Source organism: Lolium perenne, chromosome 3, assembly GCF_019359855.2.
Source record: "Lolium perenne isolate Kyuss_39 chromosome 3, Kyuss_2.0, whole genome shotgun sequence".
Classification (NCBI taxonomy): domain Eukaryota; kingdom Viridiplantae; phylum Streptophyta; class Magnoliopsida; order Poales; family Poaceae; genus Lolium; species Lolium perenne.
Window position 1 is genome coordinate 120,398,568 of NC_067246.2, and position 24,961 is coordinate 120,423,528.

Below are 24,961 nucleotides of genomic sequence, written 5' to 3' on the forward strand. Positions count from 1 at the left end.
GTTGGGTCTCCCAACGCATAGCTATCCGCCACATGTATCATCTCTGCCAACGTTGTCGGCATGTTCCGCTGCAGCTTTTGCCACAACGGTGATCCTCTTCTGCACCCACTGCTAAACCAAGCAATGGCTTGTGCCTCTATCACCTCTTCACAGGAGTTCCTTGTGGTGTTCCACCGGGCCAGGTAGTCCCGGTCTGTTTCATTCTGGCGCTGTATGCACAGAGCGAGCTGATGCGGCCTGTTTGGCCTCCGGTACGTGCTGCTGAAGTTGCTCACAAAAGCTTCCTCAAAGTCCAACCAACCATTTATACTTCCTGCCGGCAAGTTGTTCAGCCAAATTCTTGTCGGTCCTACCAAGAATGATGGTATGATTCTCACGGCCCAACGCCGGTTTCCTCCTCCTGCTACGCTTCCTCCGCCGCCAGCGACATATACCGCGGTCACGTAATCCGCGAGCCAGTCTTCCGGCTCCGTGGTGCCATCGTATGTTTTTGTGTCACGGGGCAACACAAAGTTGTGGACTGGTGGCTTTTCTTTCATGATCCTTGGACCAAAACACTTTGGGCCCGGAGGACCTTCTTCCTCGATCATTTCTGACAGGTACACTCTATCCAGACGGTGCCTCGCATCCCGTTCTGGTAGGTACCTTTCTCCTAAGCGTTCTCCCAACGGGCTCCGGTATGCTGCCGGTCTTGTGGAATCAGCCTCATCATAACATTCCGGTACCGCGGCCCTTGCCTGCCAGTACCTTGGGGGATCTATTTCCTCCTCATCATACGCCGCCCTTGCAGCTCGATAATTTTTCCCGGTTTCTTGTCTACCGGCATGATTGTTTCCGGCATAGCCTTCTTTGGCGTAGCCTCTGTTCGCCCCTTGGCTTTTTCTACCAACATCATGTTGCCCGGCTTGTTGCTTTCCGGCAAGAACCGGATCATACACAGTCATCTGCTGCGCATTCATCTCTTTTTCTCTTCTTCTGTCCGGATGGGGGGACGAAGCCTGCCCATGGGACTTGCTACCGGCATTCCTTGTCGAACGCGCGGATTTTGAAGCCACAACCTTGTTCAGCTTATCAAGCTGCTCGGCGTTCTACTGCTCGATAGTTTCAAGAAGTTCCCGGACACGCTCTTGTTGTTTTGCCAGAGCGTCCCCGGAAAGCGATTCACACAGTTGCACAACAGCTTTAGCAGCTTTTATGGTTTTATCCGGGCTACTGTACTTAGGCTTTTCTACTATGCTCACAGATGCAGAAGTGCTTTTGCCGGCATGAATTTCTTTACGCAGATACTGATCTAGATTGCGAGCCTTAAGCCGGTTTTTCGCTATCCTAGCAGCATGAGCGCTAACAGAAGCAAAGCCATGGGCAGCGTTATACTCACGTACGGTTAGGTTCAGCTCGCGCTGCGCCCTGACGACGTCCTTGCCGCTCTCGAGTATCTTCTGGCGCTGCACCTCCAGCTCCGCCTGAGCCGCTGCCGGGTCGATGTTCTGCGCGATGGGGGTAGCGAGGTCGTTCATCGCCGCTTGGAGCGGTGTTTCCGGTGGTGCGGATGATGCTCCCGCAGCGCCTGCGTCGCGCTCCAGTGGTGGCTTGGCCGCACGGGTCGAAACCGCACGCCCAGCACCTTCTTCCGCAGCTTCTTTGCCGGCGTCGACTGCGCCTGCCATCATCACCTCCACGCTGCCAGGAGCACGGCCTGCATGTAGCCACCTTGGTGGATCCGGCGCTACCAGCACCGGCGAGGGGCGCTGGCGCACAGGAACGGTGCCGAAGTAGACGCGGTGGCTGCCGAACTCGATGATGCGGCCGTTCTTGGGGAAGATGCCGCCGTTGGTGAAGCAGCCCGCGTTGTCGTTGATGAAGTCCATGGCGTAGATGCGCTGCACCAGCGCGGACACCGTACCCTGGCCGGCGACGTCGAGGATGCCGCCCAAATGTGAACTCCAGCAAGCGCACTTCATGCCCCACGGTGGGCGCCAACTTTCGTCGTGGCGAATGAGCAGATGCCATGGGATGGCTTAAGTTGGGGCCGAATGGGCGCAAGAGGATTCGGGGGAGGGTTTGCGACTAGATGGGATGAACTTCCGGATGCTTTCCTCAAGAACACAACCAAAGGCAGGTATGCAAGAAGAAAGACAAGAGGAAGAACTCTGCTCTAGATCGCTAGCTTCATTGATCTCGACATGGTTACAGGTTTCTGGGTGTACATGAGCGTGTCCATGAAGGACGGTGCCCCCTCTCCTTATATAGGGGAGAGGGTGGCTTACAGAACAAGAAACCCTAATGGCATCTTTGACTGGACAAACTACTTTACAAAGCTACTTTAATCATGGATGACGCCGGGGTCTTCTTTAATCAGGGACGCCGACGTCCTCCGGCTTCTTTCAGCGTCCCCCTCTCTTTGGCGCCAGGGCTCCGATTAAAGTCACTTTGCTTAGCTCATCCTTGTCTTCTAGCTCTGAAGAGAATCTTTGACCAGTCTTGCCGACATGCTCTTCTTTCCGGTAGCCCGGTATCTTATTTATCCGGTTCCAGTATACCCCTCTTGGGGATACCGGCTTAGCTTTACTTAGCCAAACTCTTATCTTTGTGCTCCGGTATAAACATTAAACCGGTATCTTGATGGCCCAAACCATCCGGTTTGGCATGCCTTTGGCATACCGGGGGTCATCCCCCCAACACACGTGCTTAATTGCTACCGGTTTATCTTGCTTGCCATGAAGCCGGGTTGCAGACAGCAGCAGAGTCGAAGACTCCGGTAGGTTTAGCACGCTACTAAACCGGAAAGAAAAAATGTTCACTAAGCAAGCGGTGAACTGAAAAAATAAACATATTTAATGCAATTTCAGCAGAGGTAGTCCCCGAGATTCATTTGAGGTCCCGACATCTTTTATTCATAGCATATAAGGTACAAAAAGGAACTTCTTACACCACAACTTCAAGAGTAGAAGGGACGCAACAGGGCTACATTCCATGGACGCTTGCTCTCCTCTCCAGACCTGTCCGCCTTTCCTTTTTTCCATTCCTGTGCATCAATCAGGTAATATGCATCATTGTGGAGAGCTTTGCTCACAATGAAGGGTCCTTCCCATGGGGGTGAAAGCTTATGCCGGCCTTCAGTGCGCTGCACTAGGCGTAGCACTAGATCTCCTTCCCCGAATACTCTCGGGTTAACCTTCCGGCTATGATAGCGTCTGAGGTTTTGCTGGTAAATGGTTGTTCTTGCCAATGCCAATTCTCTTGCTTCTTCTAGCAAGTCCACATCATTTTCTCTGGCCTCTTTTACCTCTTGCTCGGTATAGAGCTGCACTCTTGGTGAGTCATGGATAATGTCGGTTGGTATGACCGCTTCTGCTCCGTAAACCATGAAGAATGGAGTGTATCTGGTGGACCGGTTTGGAGTTGTTCTTATGCTCCACAGCACTGATGGTAGCTCATCGAGCCAACACCCCGGTGACTTTTCCACCGCCTTGATGAGTCTTGGTATGATACCGGAAAGCACCAAAGCATTCGTTCTTTCCACTTGGCCATTGCCTTGTGGGTGTGCCACTGAGCACAAATCCAACCGGATGTTGTTATCCTCACAAAATCTTTTGAACTCACCTTGAGCAAAGTTGGTTCCATTGTCAATGATAATGCTATGCGGGTATCCATACCGCAAGATAACATCTTTTAAAAACTTCTCCGCTGTGCGCCCATCACACTTTGCGATAGGTTTCACTTCTAGCCATTTGGTGAATTTGTCCACCATGACCAAGACGTGGGTCATATTCCCTCTTGCAGTTTTGAATGGGCCAACCATGTCACGGCACGAAACAGCAAACGGCCAAGTTAACGGTATGGTTTTTAAACCGGATGCTGGGGTATGATTTTGCTTGGCGTACCTCTGGCACCCATTGCATTTTCTTACCAAATCCTTAGCATTTTCCAAAGTAGTGGGCCAATAGAACCCGTGCCGGAACACTTTTGCCACCAGCGCCCTTGATGAAGCGTGGTGCCCACATTCTCCCTGGTGAATCTCCTCAAGCATTTCTTTTCCTTCTTCTGGTTCCACATATCTTTGAAGGACACCGGTAACACTTCTCTTGTACACCTCGCCATTGATGATGGTGTATGCTTTGGATCTCCTCTGGATCCTTCTGGACTCATTTTCGTCAACCAGCAAGGTGTCGTTGATCAGGAATTCCTTAATAGGTTTAACCCATGATGGTGCCTCTCGAACCAGAAACACCGGTGCGTCTATCTCCATGTTATCCACCAGCATTGTTTCTTCCGGTACGGCCGCAATAGTCCCCGAGCTTACCGGAACAGTCCCCGGGCTTGCCGGAGCAGTCCCCGAGTTTGCCGGAACAGTCCCCGGGTTTCCTTCATCAATATCCATGGGTACTACATGTGATTCTGGTATGAAAATTGATTCCGACTCCGGGCTTGGTTTGATCGACGGTACCCTTAAGTGTGCCAAGGCTATTCCGGGAAGAATTTCTTGCCTAGATGAGCCCAACTTGGACAAAGCATCCGCGGCCTCATTTTCCGCTCGTGGCACATGGTGAAACTCACAGCCCTCAAAGAAGCCGGCATTTTTTTGCACGTGAAACCGGTACGAAGCCATGTTTGCATCTTTTGCGTCCCAATCCCCGGAACATCGTTGCACCACGAGATCTGAATCCCCATAGCAAATGATCTGGTGCACACCGATTTCCTTTGCGACCTTAAGTCCGTGAATCAAAGCCTCGTACTCAGCGACATTGTTTGATGCCCTGAAATGTACTTGCAGAACATACCGGAGATGATCTCCCTTAGGTGAGGTAAGCACCACACCGGCACCCAGACCCTCCTTGAGTTTGGATCCGTCAAAGTGCATCTTCCAGTATTCTATTTTTTGGTCCGGCGGCTTGTATTGCATTTCTGCCCAGTCAACAAGGAAATCAGCCAAAGCTTGCGATTTTATGGCATCCCTTCTTTCGTACACCGGTACGTATGGTGATATCTGAATTGCCCACTTTGCAATCCTTCCGCTAGCATCATTGTTGCACATGATATCGGAAATGGGTGCCTCGCTCACCACTTTCATGGGGTGCTCCTCAAAGTAATGCTTAAGCTTTGTGGTGGCCATGAACACGCCATAAGTCATTTTCTGGAAGAGAGGGTAGTTTTGTTTTGAGAGGGAGAGCACCTCGCTCAGGTAGTATACCAGCCTCTGGATGGTTTTTCCTTCCTCTTCTCTTTCAACTACAACCACTACACTCACAACCCGGTTTGTTGCTGCTATGTATAATAGCATAGGCTCTCTTTCTAGAGGTGAAGCCAGTATTGGCGTTGTGGCCAGCATTGTTTTTAGCTCTTTAAACGCCGCGTCTGCCTGAGGGGTCCAGACGAACGTATCGGATTTCTTCATGAGAGCATAGAGTGGCAGAGTTTTTTCTCCCAACCTACTTATGAATCGGGTTAGCGGCCAAGCTTCCGGTGAACTTTTGCACGTCCTTGAGATCGCGCGGTATAGTCATTCTTTCGATTGCCCGGATTTTTACCGGATTAACCTCAATGCCCCGGCTTGATACGAGAAAGCCAAGCAGCTTGCCGGCAGGAACACCGAAGGTGCATTTTGCCGGATTGAGTTTCATCCGGAATCTTCTCAAGTTATCAAACGTTTGCCGGAGGTCATCGATTAAGGTTTCTATTACTTTGGTTTTTACCACAACATCGTCGACATAGACTTGCACATTTTTTCCGATTTGATCAAACAAGCATTTTTGCATACAGCGCTGGTACGTTGCACCAGTGTTGCGCAAACCAAAAGGCATAGTGACATAGCAATAAGCCCCGTGCGGGGTAATGAACGCAGTTTTTATTTGATCTTCCTTTTTCAGGGGGATTTGATGGAAACCGGAATAAGCATCCAAGAAAGACAACAGCTCACATCCTGCGGTGGAATCAATCACTTGATCGATCCGAGGTAAAGGGAAAGGGTCTTTCGGGCAAGCTTTGTTCAAGTTGGTGTAGTCGATGCACATGCGCCACACCTTTGGAGCTTTTGCTTCCAGGTTCTCTTCTTTCTTCTTCTCGACCAGCACAGGATTGGCTAGCCACTCAGTGTGCAGTACTTCCACGATGAAACCGGCAACCAACAACTTTGTCACTTCTTCTCCAATGATCTTTCTACTGTCTTCAGCAAACCGGCGCAGCGGCTGCCTTACCAGCTTCGCATCTTTCCGTACATTTAATGAGTGCTCAGCCAGCTCCCTCGGAACACCTACCAAGTCATCAGTAGACCAGGCAAAGATATTCCGATTCTCACGGAGGAAGCTGACGAGCGCGCTTTCCTATGCCTCATTCATGCCGGCACCGATACGAACGGTGCGCTCAGGGTAAGCCGGGTCCAGCACAATGTCCTTTGTCTCCTTTGTCGGCTTGAATGCCGGTGTGCCCAGGTTAGCACTCATTGCCGCTAAGCTCAGCTGTGAGGACTGAGCCAGCGTAACAGCAGTTTGCATCCTCCTCTTTTCCTCAGTGATCACCAGCGATTCTGCCAGGTTTGATCCGGCGGAAGCAGTTTCCAGTGAGACTTTGTAGTTTCCCACCACAGTTAAGGGTCCACGAGGTGCCGGCATCTTCATCTTGAGATAGGCCGTGTGAGTTGAGGCCATGAAAGCAGCCAATGCCGGTCTCCCCAGCAACGCATGGTAAGGACTATCTAAGTCCACCACTTCGAACTCAAGGTTATCAACCCGGCAATTGTCACGTCCTCCAAACGACACATCCACCCGGACTTTTCCAACTGGTGCGCAGGACATGCCCGGAACGATTCCGTGGAAAGTCGTACGAGTTGGCTGGAGCATGTTTTATGTTATGCCCAGCATATTCATGGTGTGCCGGTACATGATGTTTATGCTGCTCCCATTGTCTATCAGCACCTTGCTGAACTTGACTCGAGCGTTTGGCCCTTGCATGATTGGGTCCAAGACAAGAGCATAGCCACCCGGGTTAGGCATGATCTTGGGGTGATCCTTGAACGACCAAGAGATCTCTTGATCTGACCACAGCATGTATTTTGGCACTGCCGGCATCACCGCGTTCACTTCCATAGAACGGCGATGCAGGCTCTGTCTGTCAGTTGGCTCAGTGACGAACACAATGTAGCACATATCTGGGTCATGGTAAACATTCCGGCCTAAAGGTGCCGGTGGAGGCGGTTGGCCATTGCCCTCTCCCACCTGGTTAACTTGCTGGTACTGCTGCCGGTTTGGCTGAGGTTGTACTGGTAAAGCATTTGCCCTGGTAAGCGGTGGTGGTGGTGGTAGCTGCTGCTGCCGTAGCATATCTTGGGATGGTGGTTGCATGGTGGAGCACCCTTGTGCTTGTGCATCTTTCGCTGCTCCCTTAAGCATCAAGTACTTGGTCCAAGTACAATCCTTCGTCAGATGATTTGACGGGTGAGCCGGATTCGGTGTGTGCCACCGGCAAGGTTGATCCATGGCAGCTTCCATGGTGTACTTCGCAGGTTCTTGCCAGTTCTTTTTCTGGCCCCAGGGTTTCTTTTCGACCCACTGTTTCTTAGGACCCGCCCATGGCTGCGATCCGGTTCTTTGCCTCTGACTGCCGCTGGCCTCAGAGTTTTCTTGTACAGCAGCAACTTGCTGTGGACCGTACCTTCGATCCGGGAAATCTTCCCTTCTTTTGTTGTTCTGGTTATCCCAGTGTTGCTCTTGGCGTTGCTGAGGCGGGTTTGATTACTCCGGCTCTGGTTGTACTGCCGGCTGCATTGGGTCTCCCAACGCAAAGTTATCCGCCACACGTATCATTTCCGCCAGCGTTGTCGGCATGTTCCGCTGCAGCTTTTGCCACAACGGTGAACCTCTTCTGCACCCACTGCTAAACCAAGCAATGGCTTGCGCCTCTAGCACCCCTTCACAGGAGTTCCTTGTGGTGTTCCACCGGGCCAGGTAATCCCGGTCTGTTTCATTTGGGCGTTGCACGCACAAAGCGAGCTGCTACGGCCTGTTTGGCCTCCGGTACGTGCTGCTGAAGTTACTCACAAAAGCCTCCTCAAAGTCCAACCAACCATTTATGCTTCCTGCCGGCAACTTGTTCAGCCAGATCCTTGCCGGTCCCACTAAGAATGATGGTATGATTCTCACGGCCCAACGCCGGTTTCCTCCTCCAGCTACGGTTCCTCCGCCACCAGCGACGTATACCGCGGTCACGTAATCCACGAGCCAGTCTTCTGGCTTAGTGGTGCCATCGTACGGTTTTGTGTCACGGGGCAACTGGAAGTTGCGAACCGTTGGCCCCTCTTTCATGATCCTTGGAACAAAACACTTTGGGCCCGGAGGACCTTCTGCCTCGATCATTTCTGACAAATATACTCTATCCAGACGGTGCATCGCATCCCGTTCTGGCAGGTATCTTTCTCCCAGGCGTTCTCCCAATGGGTTCCGGTATGCTGCCGGTCTCGTTGAATCAGCTTCGTCGTAACATTCCGGTACTGCGGCCCTTGCCTGCCGGTACCTTGGGGGATCCATTTCCTCCTCATCATACGCTGCCCTTGCAGCTCGATAATTTTGCCCGGTTTCGTGTCTACCGGCATGATTGTTTCCGGCATAGCCTCCTTTGGCGTAGCCTCTGTCTGCCCCTTGGCTTTTTCTACCGGCATCGTGTTGCCCGGCTTGTTGTTTTCTGGCAAGTACCGGATCATACACAATCATCTGCTGCGCATTCATCTCTTTTTCGCTTCTTCTGTCCGGATGGGGGGACGAGGCCTGCCCATGGGACTTGCTACCGGCATTCTTTGTTGAACGCGCGGATTTTGAAGCCACAGCCTTGTTCAGCTTAGCAAACTGCTCGATAGTTTCAAGCAACACCCGGACACGCTCTTGTTGTTTTGCCAGAGCGTCCCCGAAAAACGATTCACACAGCTCTACCGCAGCCTTAGCAGCTTTTATAGTTTTATCCGGGCTACTGTACTTAGGCTTCTCTACGATGCTCACAGATGCAGGGGTACTTTTGCTGGCATGAATCTCCCTACGCAAATCCTGATCTAGATTGCGAGCCTTAAGCCGGTTCTCCGGTATCCTAGCAGCATGAGCGCTAACAGAAGTAAAGCCGTGGGCAGCGTTGTACTCACGTATGGTTATGTTCAGCTCTCGCTGCGCCCTGACGACGTCCTTGCCGTTCTCGAGCAGCTTCTGGCGCTGCGCATCCAGCTCCGCCTGAGCCGCTGCCGGGTCGATGTTCTGCGCGATGGGCGTGGCGAGGACGCTCATCGCCGCTTGTAGCGGTGTTTCCGGTAGCGCGGACGATGATGCCGCAGCGCCTGCGTCGCGCTCGAGCGGTGGCTTGGCCGCACGGGTTGAAGCCGCACGCCCAGCACCTTCTTCCACAGCTTCTTTGCCGGCGCCGACCAAGCCTGCCATCATCACCTCCACGCTGCCGGGTGCGCGGCCAGCATGTAGCCACCTTGGTGGATCCGGCGCCACCAGCACCGGCGAGGGGCGCTGGCGCACAGGGACGGTGCCGAAGTAGACGCGGTGGCTGCCGAACTCGATGATGCGGCCGTTCTTGGGGAAGATGACGCTGTTGGCGAAGCAGCCAACGTTGTTGTTGATGAAGTCCATGGCGTAGATACGCTGCACAAGCGCGGACACCGTACGCTGGCCGGCGACGTCGAGGATGCCCGCCCGAATGTGAACTCCAGCAAGCGCCACTTCAGGCCCCACGGTCGGCGCCAACTGTTGTCGTGGCGAACGAGCAGATGCCATGGGATGGTTTAAGTTGGGGCCGAATGGGCGCAAGAGGATTCGGGGGAGGGTTTGACTAGATGGGATGAACTTCCGGATGCTTTCCTCAAGAACTCAGCCAGAGGCAGTGATACAAGAAGAAACACACAAGGAAGAACTCTGCTCTAGATCACTATCTTCATTGATCTCAACAGGGTGCAAGTTTCTGGATACAAGGTTCTTCTTCTAACCTAACCTTAGTCTAATCGTGCGTGCCCGCAAAGGGCTATGCCCCCTCTCCTTATATAGAGAAAAGGGTGGCTTACAGATCAAGAAACCCTAATGGCATCTTTCACTGGACAAACTACTTTACAAAGTAACATTAATCATAGATGACGCCGGGGTCTTCTTTAATCAGGGAAGCTGACGTCCTCCGGCTTCTTTCAGCGTCACCTTCCTCTTTGGCGTCAGGGCTTCGTTTAAAGCTACTTTGCTTAGCTCATCCTTGTCCTTTAGCTCTGAAGAGAATCTTTGACCAGTCTTGCCGACATGCTCTTCTTACCGGTAGCTCGGTGTCTTCTTCATCCGGTTCCGGTATACCCCTCTTGGGGATACCGGCCTGACTTTACTTAGCCAAACGCTTATCTTTGTGCTCCGGTATAAACATTAAACCGGTATCTTGATGGCTCAAACCATCCGGTTTGGCATGCCTTTGGCGTACCGGGGGTCATCCCCCCAACAAACCACTATGTAGCACACCTCGACTTCATGCTGTACAAGACCCGCAAGGAGTTGGACAACGCCCTCGCCTCTCGCCAAGCACATTACCCGTAACAACGAAGAATCCACCCTGAAGAGTAGTATCACCCCAGCACTTAAGTAGGTGTGAGTTGTATCAGGACCCCCTTGTATCGTAGAGCGAATGAATGGTTCTTCAAACCAATGGAGTGTTAGATTTGTAATGTGTGATGTTTGGTATGAATGAAAAAGTGTTGTTGGTTTTTACCCCCTCAACACTACTCAAGTTTTCAAGTTTTGAACTTCGTGAACTTTAATTCAAACAAACCGTAGAAATTTCCCTCTTATCTTATCATCTACCTCGATGTCAGATGGCCCCACCAACCCGCAGCGCCACCCAAGACGCCATGATGCAGATGCTAGAGATGATGATGGCCGACCGATAAGCTGAGAGACCTGAACGCCAAGCCAACATTGCTGCACTGCAGCAACTCGCTCAGAACAACAACGGCCATGGAAACCATGACCACCCTGGGTCAAAACTGAAGAACTTTCAAAACACCAACCCACCTATTTTCAACAAGACCGATGAGCCACTGGATGCAGTCGGCTCCAGAGAATGGAGAACAGCCTCGAAGTTGCGGGAGTTGAAGCCACCGAGAAAGTGCTATTCGCCACCCACTGCCTGTCAGGACCTGCACGATCCTGGTGGACAAGCGCCCGCGCAATGAATGCGGGACAGATGATGACCTGGGAGGACTTCAAGCTGAAGTTTAGCAAGTACCATGTGCCCCAATGACTGATTAAGAAGATGAGAGACGAGTTCCACAAACTCAAGCAAGGAAGGATGTCCGTGGTAGAATACCGCGACAGATTCCTCACTCTGTCAAGGTACGCCCCGGACAAAACCGACACCAATGAGAAGCGGAAGGAAAGATTTCTGAACATATTACATGACGAGATGCAGACCGTACTGGTCAATATTCCCTTTGCTGACCTAGAAGCCCTGGTGGACTCCGCCATCCAGATGGAGGGCAAGCTTCACCAAGCCAACGAGAACCGCAAATGCCAGATGATGAACCAGCATGGGTCCAGCAATACCCAGAAGTACCGTGATGTCTACGGGTGCTTCTATTCTTGTAGACAGTGTTGGGCCTCCAAGAGAGAGGTTTGTAGAATAGCAGCAAGTTTCCCTTAAGTGGATCACCCAAGGTTTATCGAACTCAGGGAGGAAGAGGTCAAAGATATCCCTCTCATGCAACCCTGCAACCACAAAGCAAGAAGTCTCTTGTGTCCCCAACACACCTAATAGGTGCACTAGTTCGGCGAAGAGATAGTGAAATACAGGTGGTATGAATAAGTATGAGCAGTAGTAACGGCGCCAGAAAAGTGCTTTGCTGCTACAACTGGCGTGTGGTTGATGGTGGTAATATGGCAGGAAGTACAGATGCAGTAAAACAGTAAACAAGCAGCGATAGCAGTATTTAGGAACAAGGCCTAGGAATCATACTTTCACTAGTGGAAACTCTCAACATTGATCACATACCAGAATAGATAAATGCTATACTCTACACTCTCTTGTTGGATGATGAACACCACTAGTTGCGTAGGATTACACGAACCCTCAATGCCGGAGTTAACAGGCTCCACAACATTCGATGTTCATATTTAAATAACCTTAGAGTGCATGACAGATCAACACAACTAGACCAAGTACTAACATAGCATGCACACTGTCACCATCACACTATGAAGGAGGCATAGATCACATCAATACTATCATAGCAATAATTAACTTCATAATCTACAAGAGATTACAATCATAACCTACGCCAAGTACTACACGATGCACACACTGTCACCATTACACCGTGCAGGAGGAATAGACTACTTTAATAACATCACTAGAGTAGCACATAGATGAATTGTGATACAAAACTCATATGAATCTCAATCATGTAAGGCAGCTCATGAGATCATTGTATTGAAGTATATAGGAGAGAGATTAACCACATAGCTACCGGTACAGCCCTTAGCCTCGATGGAGAACTACTCCCTCCTCATGGGAGACAGCAGCGTTGATGAAGATGGCGGTGGAGATGGCAGCGGTGTCGATGGAGAAGCCTTCCGAGGGCACTTCCCCGTCCCGGCAGCGTGCCGGAACAGAGAATCCTGTCCCCCAGATCTTGGCTTCGCGATGGCGGCGGCTCTGGTAGGTTTCTCGTGCCGTGGCTTTTCCGTATCGAAGATTTAGGTCAGGGACCTTTATATAGGCGAAGAGGCGGCGTCAGAAGGTCAACGAGGCGACGACACAACAGGGGGGCGTGGGCCCCCCCTTGGCCGCGCCAGGGTAGTGTCTGGTGGGCCTGTGGCCCCCCCTCTGGCTCCTCTCGGTGTTCTGGAAGCTTCGTGGGATCCTAAGATGCTGGGCGTTGATTTCGTCCGATTCCGAGAATATTTCCTTACTAGGACTTCTGAAACCAAAAACAGCAGAAAACAGGAACTGGCCCTTCGGCATCTCGTCAATAGGTTAGTTCCGGAAAACGCATAAAAATGACATAAAGTATGCATAAAACATGTAGATATCATCAATAATGTGGCATGGAACATAAGAAATTATCGATATGTCGGAGACGTATCAGCATCCCCAAGCTTAGTTTCTGCTCATCCCGAGCAGGTAAACGATAACAAAGATAATTTCTGGAGTGACATGCCATCATAACCTTGATCATACTATTGTAAGCATATGTGATGAATGCAGCGATCAAAGCAATGGTAAATGACATGAGTAAACAAATGAATCATATAGCAAAGACTTTTCATGAATAGTACTTCAAGACAAGCATCAATAAGTCTTGCATAAGAGTTAACTCATAAAGCAATAATTCAAAGTAGAGGCATTGAAGCAACACAAAGGAAGATTAAGTTTCAGCGGTTGCTTTCAACTTATAACATGTATATCTCATGGATAGTTGTCAATGTAAAGTGATATAACAAGTGCAATATGCAAGTATGTAAGAATCAATGCACAATTCACACAAGTGTTTGCTTCTTGAGGTGGAGAGAGATAGGTGAACTGACTCAACATAAAAGTAAAAGAAAGGCCCTTCGCAGAGGGAAGCATTGATTGCTATATTTGTGCTAGAGCTTTGGTTTTGAAAACATCAAGAGTGCATAAAAGTAAAGTTTTGAGAGGTGTATGTTGTTGTCAACGAATGGTAATGGGCACTCTAACCCCCTTGCTAGACAAACCTTCAAAGAGCGGCTCCCATTTTATTTTTATTTTTGTGTGGCACTCCTTCCAACCTTTCTTTCACAAACCATGGCTAACCGAATCATCGGGTGCCTGCCAACAATCTCATACCATGAAGGAGTGCCTTTTTATTTTAGTTTTATTATGATGACACTCCTCCCCACCTTTGCTTTCTCAAGCCATGGCTAACCGAATCCTTCGGGTGCCATCCAACAATCACATACCATGGAGGAGTGTCTATTTTTTTGTTAATTAATTTGGGACTAGGAATCCCATTGCCAGCTCTTTTTGCAAAATTATTGGATAAGCGGATGAAGCCACTAGTCCATTGGTGAAAGTTGCCCAACAAGATTGAAAGATAAACACCACATACTTCCTCATGAGCTATAAAACATTGACACAAATCAGAGGTGATAAATTTTGAATTGTTTAAAGGTAGCACTCAAGCAATTTAGTTTGGAATGGCGGAGAAATACCATGTAGTAGGTAGGTATGGTGGACACAAATGGCATAGTGGTTGGCTCAAGGATTTTGGATGCATGAGAAGTATTCCCTCTCGATACAAGGCTTAGGCTAGCAAGGTTATTTGAAACAAACACAAGTATGAAGCGGTGCAGCAAAACTCACATAAAAGACATATTGTAAACATTATAAGACTCTACACCGTCTTCCTTGTTGTTCAAACTCTTTACTAGAAATTATCTAGACCTTAGAGAGACCAATTATGCAAACCAAATTTTAGCAAGCTCTATGTATTTCTTCATTAATAGGTGCAAAGTATATGATGCAAGAGCTTAAACATGAGCACAACAATTGCCAAGTATCAAATTATTCAAGACATCATACCAATTACTACATGTAGCATTTCCCGTTTCCAACCATATAACAATTAACGAAGCAGTTTCAACCTTCGCCATGAAAATTAAAAGCTAAGAACACATGTGTTCATATGAACCAGCGGAGCGTGTCTCTCTCCCACACAAGCATGCATTTATTCAAACAAAAACAAAAATAAAAACAAACAGACGCTCCAAGTAAATTACATAAGATGTGATGGAATAAAAATATAGTTTCACTAGAGGAACCTGATAATTTTGTCGATGAAGAAGGGGATGCCTTGGGCATCCCCAAGCTTGGACTCTTGAGTCTTCTTGAAATATGCAGGGGTGAACCACCGGGGCATCCCCAAGCTTAGAGCTTTCACTTTTCTTGATCATATTGTATCATCCTCCTCTCTTGACCCTTGAAAACTTCCTCCACACCAAACTCGAAACAAACTCATTAGAGGGTTAGTGCATGATAAAAATTCACATGTTCAGAGGTGACACAATCATTCTTAACACTTCTGGACATTGCACAAAGCTTCTAAAAGTTAATGGAATAAAGAAATCCATCCAACATAGCAAAAGAGGCAATGCGAAATAAAAGGCAGAATCTGTCAAAACAGAACAGTCCGTAAAGACGAATTTTATTGAGGCACCAGACTTGCTCAAATGAAAATACTCAAATTGAATGAAAGTTGCGTACATATCTATGGATCACGTAAATTTGCAGAATTTTTTGAGTTACCTACAGAGAATTCAACCCAGATTCGTGACAGACAGAAATCTGTTTCTGCGTAGTAATCCAAATCTAGTATCAACCTTTCTATCAAAGACTTTACTTGGCACAACAATGCAATAAAACTAAGATAAGGAGAGGTTGCTACAGTAGTAACAACTTCCAAGACACAAATATAAAACAAAATTTCTGTAGCAAAATAAACACATGGGTTATCTCCCAAGAAGTGCTTTCTTTATAGCCATGAAGATGGGCTCAGCAGTTTTAATGATGCACTCGCAAGAAATAGTATTTGAAGCAAAAGAGAGCATCAAAAAGCAAATTAAAAACAAATTTAAGCCTAACATGCTTCCTATGAATAGGAATCTTGTACACAAATAAATTCATGAAGAGCAAAGTGACAAGATCAGGAAGATAAAACAAGTGTAGTTTCAAAAATTTCAGCACATAGAGAGGTGTTTTAGTAACATGAAGATTTCTACAACCATATTTTCCTCTCTCATAATAACTTTCAGTAGCATCATGAGCAAACTCAACAATATAACTATCACATAAAGCATTCTTATCATGAGTCTCATGCATAAAATTATTACTCTCCAAATTAGCATAATCAATTTTATTAGTAATAGTGGGAGCAAATTCAACAAAGTAGCTATCATTATTATTCTCATCATCAAATATAGGAGGCATATTATAATCATAATCAAATTTATCCTCCATAACAGGTGGCACCAAAAGACTACTATCATTATAATCATCATAAATAGGAGGCAAAGTATCATCAAAGTAAATTTTCTCCTCCATGCCCGGGGGACTAAAAATATCAAGCTCATCAAAACCAGCTTCCCCAAGCTTAGAATTTTCCATAGCATTAGCAACAATAGTGTTCAAAGCATTCATATTAATAACATTCCCATTAGCATGCATATAAAGTTCCATGGGTTTTTTAATTCTCTCTTCAAACACATCATGTCCTAATTCAAGATAAAGTTCATAAAGATCTCTCATATTTTTGTTGTTTTCCATTATGCCTAACTAGTGTAAACAAGAAACAAAAAGATGCAATTGCAGGATCTAAAGGAAATAGCTTCGATCACACACACAATGGTGCCAGAAAAGTACTTAGTTACCTGGAACCGGAGTATGAGTGCCTTTTACCTTTCCTCCCCGGCAACGGCGCCAGAAAAGTGCTTGATGTCTACGGGTGCTTCTATTCTTGTAGACAGTGTTGGGCCTCCAAGAGCAGAGGTTTGTAGAACAGCAGCAAGTTTCCCTTAAGTGGATCACCCAAGGTTTATCGAACTCAGGGAGGAAGAGGTCAAAGATATACCTCTCATGCAACCCTGCAACCACAAAGCAAGAAGTCTCTTGTGTCCCCAACACACCTAATAGGTGCACTAGTTCAGCGAAGAGATAGTGAAATACAGGTGGTATGAATAAGTATGAGCAGTAGTAACGGCGCCAGAAAAGTGCTTTGCTGCTACAACTGGTGTGTGGTTGATGGTGGTAATATGGCAGGAATTACAGATGCAGTAAAACAGTAAACAAGCAGTGATAGCAGTATTTAGGAACAAGGCCTAGGGATCATACTTTCACTAGTGGAAACTCTCAACATTGATCACATAATAGAATAGATAAATGCTATACTCTACACTCTCTTGTTGGATGATGAACACCACTAATTGCGTAGGATTACACAAACCCTCAATGCCGGAGTTAACAAGCTCCACAACATTCGATGTTCATATTTAAATAACCTTAGAGTGCATGACAGATCAACACAACTACACCAAGTACTAACATAGCATGCACACTGTCACCATCACACTATGAAGGAGGCATAGATCACATCAATACTATCATAGCAATAATTAACTTCATAATCTACAAGAGATTACAATCATAACCTACGCCAAGTACTACACGATGCACACACTGTCACCATTACACCGTGCAGGAGGAATAGACTACTTTGATAACATCACTAGAGTAGCACATAGATGAATTGTGATACAAAACTCATATGAATCTCAATCATGTAAGGCAGCTCATGAGATCATTGTATTGAAGTACATAGGAGAGAGATTAAACACATAGCTACCGGTACAGCCCTTAGCCTCGATGGAGAACTACTCCCTCCTCATGGGAGACAGCAGCGTTGATGAAGATGGCGGTGGAGATGGCAGTGGTGTCGATGGAGAAGCCTTCCGGGGGCACTTCCCCGTCCCGGCAGCGTGCCGGAACAGAGACTCCTGTCCCCAAGATCTTGGCTTCGCGATGGCGGCGGCTCTGGAAGGTTTCTCGTGCCGTGGCTTTTCCGTATAGAAGATTTAGGTCAGGGACCTTTATATAGGCGAAGAGGCGGCGTCAGAAGGTCAACGAGGCGACGACACAACAGGGGGGGCGCGGGCCCCCCCTTGGCTGCGCCAGGGTAGTGTCTGGTGGGCCTGTGGCCCCCCTCTGGCTCCTCTCGGGTGTTCTGGAAGCTTCGTGGGATCCTAAGATGCTGGGCGTTGATTTCGTCCGATTCCGAGAATATTTCCTCACTAGGATTTCTGAAACCAAAAACAGCAGAAAACAGGAACTGGCCCTTCGGCATCTCGTCAATAGGTTAGTTCCGGAAAACGCATAAAAACGACATAAAGTATGCATAAAACATGTAGATATCATCAATAATGTGGCATGGAACATAAGAAATTATCGATACGTCGGAGACGTATCATACCGCAACAACTCATCTGGAGGATTTACTTCAAGATACAACACGCCCACTGCCCAGACTTACCGCCCAAACTACACCAACAACTATGGAGGACCCCCGAAGCCCGGAGGCAACAACAACAACAACAATCACAACAACACCACCAACAGCAACAACAACAACGGGAACAACAACAACAACACTGGCCCTAGGACTGGAAGCAACGCCATCCTCGTCGCCAGCAAGGACAAGGCCACCATCACTTGTTATGAGTGTGGAGTGGTTGGGCATTACTCCAATGTGTGCCCCAAGAGATTAGCCAAGATTGCCGCCAACACCGATGCACCCGCTCAGAACCAGCGCCGCTTTGCAGCAAGAAGGAACCAGAACAATAACAACGGCCGCCTCTACAACATGACTGCCACAGAAGCCCAAGAAGCACCTCAGGCCATGCCAAGTATGTTTTCCTGTTAAATCATATCGCCCAATCTCTCTTAGGAACCTAACTTTTCTTAAAATCTCGGGACGAGATTTGTTTAAGGGGGAAGGGTTTGTAACATCCCAAATTTTAAAACAAAGAGAAAATGAATTTCCTTTTTCCAAAAATGAGAACCAACAAAAAAAATTCTTACATTGGGTGCTATGCATAGTGCTCATACCTAATACTTGTGTTTTGCCATGATTGTTTGACTAATTACTTTGAACACATTTCCAAAACCCTAAAACCCTAACCTTCTCAAAAACAAAGTGGGTCAATTCTGAGAAACCCAAAATAAAAGAAACAGACATATGTGGGCATATAGCCCTAATATGTAAATCTTGAACCCTACCTTTCTTATTTTGCTAAATGGTGGTGAACCATGGTGAACCACACTAAACCCTAAACCTCACCTCTCTTACCACCATCCTTTGGAAAACCAAATAAAAAGAAATGATCTTAAATAAGAAAGAGGCATATGCAAGCCTATAGCTATTTTTGCAAATGCTAAAACTTTGATTGTCTACCTTGGTAGATGGTTTGGAAATACCTCAACAAACCTGAATTAAGGTTTACCACTCAAATCTTGGTGAAACCAAAAAGAAAACAAAAATCAAGAAAGCATATGCATAGAGGCATATGTGGCACTTAGCCAAAATATCAAATCTTGACCTAGGCACCCACTTTGCCCCAAAATGGTGTGAGCCTTTCACCCAACTCAATATAACACCAAATAAACCTTACTCTTGTCCAAATGAAGCAAAGAAAAATAAAAGAATAAAAGTTAGAAATTCACAAAACCCTCACATATGGTTTATGCCATTTTTCTAAATCTTTGACTTAGACCATTTTGGTCTTCACCATTAGTTGTAATACGATACCATGCACTTATTACAACTTTTGGAATCGAAGAAACACAATTCAAATCATTTTCAAACTCAAATTTTGATCACATGTGATAATGGTCAAATCTGCCATTTTTAGTTTGATCACTACTTTGAGCCCTTGCAATTCAGAATTTTCAAACTAAACTTTGCCAATTCTTTGCACCTCATCCAAGAGCACATCAAGGTGAACACTTTTTGTAAAGACCACCATGCCAAATTCTTTTTAGATCAAACTAGTCGCTAACCCGTGCAAGCCGCACGGGCTGACAATTATCTCCCTGTGGTATTTTAGTTACAAACATGATAATTGATATCTTAATTTGAAATTAAGTATAACGTTTGAAGCAAAACATGAATAGGCTAATTGTAAATTAGAATGATAAAAGATGTGAGGCTCAATATTGTACCATAATAATTTGAAAACCTTAAAATAAAAGGGTATTTTCTAGATACTGCTATTTGCAATTTGAATATTTTATATAAAATATTATTTTGAAATAAATGACTAAATATAACAAACTATATTTCATACAATTTAGCATGATATTTATGTCGTATTTTCATATCAAATTTATATACACGGCATAGGTTCCCACATTTATCAATGAAAAATACCTTAGGATTTAAATGATGTCATAAACATGCATTTGTGTTACATATATAATATGTGAGCTCCGCTGAGGTCTGTCTACATATTGGTTCAAGCACAATTCACTTTCTTCCATAAAAGTACTGAACCGTAAAAAGCTTACTTGAAATATATGTCCCTTTATACTTGAGCGCTAATTCTTTTTTTCCAAGCGATCCGCTTAGGGATTGTTTTTCATTACCAGATAGATATACTTGAGCGCTAATATAAGCATGTGTACTGAAACAATGCATTAAAGATACCTTGGATCTACACATGGATAACAGATCATGCATACAGAATTAGGAAAATACACACAAAAATATGGATTTAAGTAAATATAAATGATCTTACGAATACCCTAGACCAAATTTAGTTTTGATATAACAACGCCTCATGCATGATTGATCCATGCGAAGAGAACCTACGAATAGAAAACTAATCTTGCATGCAACCTAGTTAATCGAGCGAGGAATCAATACCAGCGACGCAGAAATCTTCCAAAGATCAATTCCTTGCAGATTTTCAGCAGCGGTGACAGGAGCAGCTTCCCGGTATGGTGGCGATCCGATCTTCTGAGCTGTACCGATTTCAGCTAATGTTAGTATCCGTAGGCCAGGGATCTGTTTGCTAGGATGAATTCGGGTCGCGTCCAGGTCTCCATCAGGAATAATCTTGATGGTCATAACTGCATTCTTAAGCTCCGGCCATCGGCCGGCTGGCCGGAAGAAGTTATAATCTTTCATCTGGTAATTAATCAAACCCGAAGAATCAGCTGAAGTACGTACAGCAATATTCCCAAGGAGGCTGACCCGGCAGTTTATCCCCAAAGAATTGATGGCATGGCTTCGTGAAAAAAAACAAAGGACGCTGCAGGTCATGGAGATGTAGAAAAAGCTTCTCTTCCTTTTCATGGCAAACGGGATTGGCTATACAACTTCTAATTGAAAATCATATGCATGTATCCGCTGGGATCAGGAGGAGAGAGTTTTTCTTCTCGGGTTTGTTTTGGAGGATTATGGAAGACGCAGCGGAGAGAAGACGTGCTGGTGGAGGAGACCGACACGTTATTTTGTTTCATCCAATGGCTACGCTTTGATCTTAATAAAATCAGACGGTTAACCTTTTGAGATAACCAGGATTAATGTGAGGCTTTGTAGGGAGTCTCCAATTAGTAAATATAAGATATAAGATGCTATGCTCATCCAAAGTTGGCACTTTTTATTAAGTGGAACATTCTCACACTTAGAGTTTTTGCAATACTTGGAATTTGGAAATTCCACCACCACACATCTTTCTCTCTGGTCATTTACAACTCAACCAATCACATACATTTCAAATCTTGCCACCTTTGAACTCATTTGAATTTGGACAAAATATACAAATTTACAAATAGGGAACTATGCCAACACTATTCTAAATAGTGATCTACCCAAACCCTACTGCCCCAAATCACTCTCTTTGGTTCCCTTGACCTCTCTCACCCTAGCCAACCCACAGGAACCCTAGGAGGAGCTAGCCAAGCTAGCATGGCATGGCCATGCCGGCCATGTCCCTCTCCTTCTTCTCCCCTTCACTCACCACCCTGGGCACCATGCCCAAGAGTGCCACCTCGACTCTCTACAGCACCTAGCAACGTTACCTGTCGAGGAGCACGAAGGACATCGCCGGAATTCACGCGCCCTGGTCGATGCCGAGGACGTCGTGGACGCGCCAGCCGGCAGACTCTGGCCACGTGCAACGCCGCCGAAGCAAGCCTCCCCTGGAGCCCCATGCACCACGTTGAGCTTCGCCACCGTGCCAGAAACCCACCAGACACGCTCCTTGTCTCGCTCGAGCACCGCCGCCGTCGACATCATCACCGGAATCCCGCAACCCTGCCGCCAGCACCTCGCCCTCTCGCGCGCGTATCAGGCCGTCCCCCACCTCGCCCTCTAGCTCTCTAGCACCGCCTAGACGCCCTCTACCTCGAGCCTACCTCGCCAGCCCCCTTCCCTCGCCGGAGCAGCCGCTACGCTGTCGACCTCGCCGCTCACCTCACGGCCACCCTGCGCGCTATAAAAGGAGGACCTCCCGCACCCAACTCCTCACACCAAACTCACTCCCCTCTCTCCTCTGATCCTCCTCGTCCACTCCTCTCACCCGATTACTCGCCGGAGCCGCCCAATTGGTCGCCGGAGCCCGCGGCGGACCTGAGATCGCCGTCAACGAATTCGAGCACCATCGGCGACGCCACCAGTACCAGGCGACTCCCCTTCATCGACAACCTCATCTCGCACCATAGCCACCCCTCGCCGGAGCTCAAGCACGCCGCCGACCCCCTACCTCCGCCGCTCCAGCAAGCTCCTCCCCTCGACGGAGACGACGAACCTCAGCCGTAGATCGAGCTTCTAATCCAACGGCCACCACTCACGCGTACCGATTCGGTAAGCCTGGCTCGCTGATAGTTGTGGCCTGCTGTCAGCTGGCCCGCAGCGTTAGCTGGGCCGGCCCAACTCTTCTTTGCTGCGTTTCAAACTGATTCGGCCCAGTTCTGTTTCCCGCCAGCCCATTAATTCAAATCCAGTTAATTCAAATCCATTTCAATTCAATACTGGCTCCAACTTTGAAATTCAATAGAATCTGTTTGGCTTGGCAAAATTTAACAAATTTCATATTGTTGGAAAGCTATGAAAAAGATCTACAATATGCCACTGGTCCCACCTCAAGATCTGTTGTAGAATTAAATTGATAAAAAGATGAAGGCAGGGACTTTTTCACATTCAAATAATTATTAAAAATCAACCAAAATGGATATTTAGTTAATTCCAACTCCAATAGCTCACACTTAACATACACCAAGTGTTTCTGCAAAAAAATGGTGTGGTCACTTTGCATGATCATGCCCTAGTTTAATTAATGGACAATATGGCTAGTTTACTTAGTTGATATTACCCAAAACTATTATGTAAATTATATGAAGTGTTTCACTTCATTTAAATCTTGTCTGTAACGCCCCACTTTTGCAAACTTGTTTATTTGTCCTTATTGCAAAAATTAGGGGGAACAAAAACTTTTTCTGTAGACTAATTAAGATGAATTGCCTTGATCTGTCTGTTAAGATGAATTGCTTTGATCTGTTGGTAGATGAATTGTCTTGATTTGCTTGTTGAGTTTTGTCTTGAGCTACCTCATAGAACAACACCCCTAGTGGTTAAACAAGCAACTCACCAAATAAAACACATGTGTGGCCTAGGAAGAATTGTTTTCCTTCTTACTACATCAAACCTCTCTCCTGATGACAACATGAGTGTGCCATCTTGATTTTTCTCTTTGTGGTACAAGATAGCTCAATCATCCTTAATTCAAAACTTGGGATCATCTACCTCTAGCTACATCCCTCTCTTATACCCACTCATCCTTGCTGGTTTTGAGGCCACGTCGACCATCTGTGTTGACAGGCTTAAAATATCCAGACTTTGGCAGTTAATCTCTAAGAAACCACAACTGTTATTGGTAGCCTCTATACAAGGATATCATCTATGCAACACCCTCTTCAACCTTCACGTCTTGCATGTATCAGTCAATCCTTGCATCTTATATGTTCAACTTGATCTTGTATCCTATTCAATGATTCAACACTAGATCACTTCCTTCAATTTTACCTCTTGTTTTTATTCAAGTTTAATCTTCACAAAACCAAGAGTGGGAATGGTGGGTACATTTTGTAGCCATCATCTACCCTTGAGAACACTTCTCCCTAAATTAGTTTTCTCACTCAAAATTCCTATTGATTTTCCTTCTCTAGCTTTGATCACAAAACTACTTCTAGTTTTATTAAATCTTTTCAAGATATTTCTTCAAAGAAAACAAGAAACTGAAATGGGTTTTGTTTCTCGTCCCATTTCTACCTAGTACTGATTTATAAAAAAATATTTTCTATCTTGCCTTCTTTTTAACAAAAGGCTTGTTTATGGTACTTATACCATTCCTTGTTTTCCTCTTGCTTATTTTACATTTGAGAAAAACTCTACTTTACTAGAGAAAGTAAGTAGAATATTTTGAACCCCTATGTTCCAACAAGTTTTATCTCAACACTTTGAAATTTCATTCCACTTGATTTCATTCCCAATTGTCCCTAGACAATTGAGGTGTTTCAAATACTTTTCCAATAAGTTCTATTTCAAATGACAACTCCTGCACATCTTGTATAAATCTCTGATCTACCCCATAATGTTCCTTCATCCTCCAATTCTTGATCAAATGGATGATCATTTGATACTTTCAAACCACTCCCAATTGACCTCTTATTTGTAGACCAATTTATATTCTTTTCCATCATCACCTTGACCTCATGAATTCATAATTTATGTCACCATATTCATCATTGATGGTATATGGTTACTTCTCTCATCATCTCTGTTAGCCTTGCTCTACCATTGTCTCAACCATCATCACCACCATCATCTATTGGCCAAATTGATAATTTGATCAAAGTACTTTATTCTTCAACATTGGCACCAATGTTTATTATCATCTCTCTTCCTAATTTAAAGATACCACCAAACCATTTTTAGCTAACCATCCCAACCCTCAACCTTGGTCGACATACATAAAGTGGCATTTGCACCTTGCATGATCACTTGTGTTTGTCAAGAAGAAGTAGCCGGCCATGCCAAGCTCTTGGCATGCATGAGCTGAAATTCTTTCATCTTCATTTCCTTCTTCCACAAGCCTTGCCTCCCAACTACCCCAACAAATAAATGGGCAGCCACCTTCCTTGGCCAATCAAAAAAGGAGGCAGCCACCCCTCTCCCTCTATAAAACCCCCCTAGCCGGCCACCTCCACTCCCCTTTGCTCATTTCTTTCACACTCCACTCCCTCATACCTTCCTCCACCTTCCTCCCCACGAGCTGCTGCTCCTCCTAGCAACCATGGCCGGCCATGGCCATGGAAATCATCCAAGATGCAGCTCCCCTCCTTCCTCAAGCTCATCCTCACCATGAGAGCATCTCTCTCACTC

The 24,961-nt window shown here is 46.4% G+C and overlaps 1 long non-coding RNA gene across 2 annotated transcripts in view; it reads right to left on the reverse strand.

The window, feature by feature from the left end:
• Positions 1-24,961, reverse strand: part of LOC127342234 (uncharacterized) — a 118,081-nt gene that overhangs the window by 75,967 nt on the left and 17,153 nt on the right. The window lies entirely within an intron of this gene.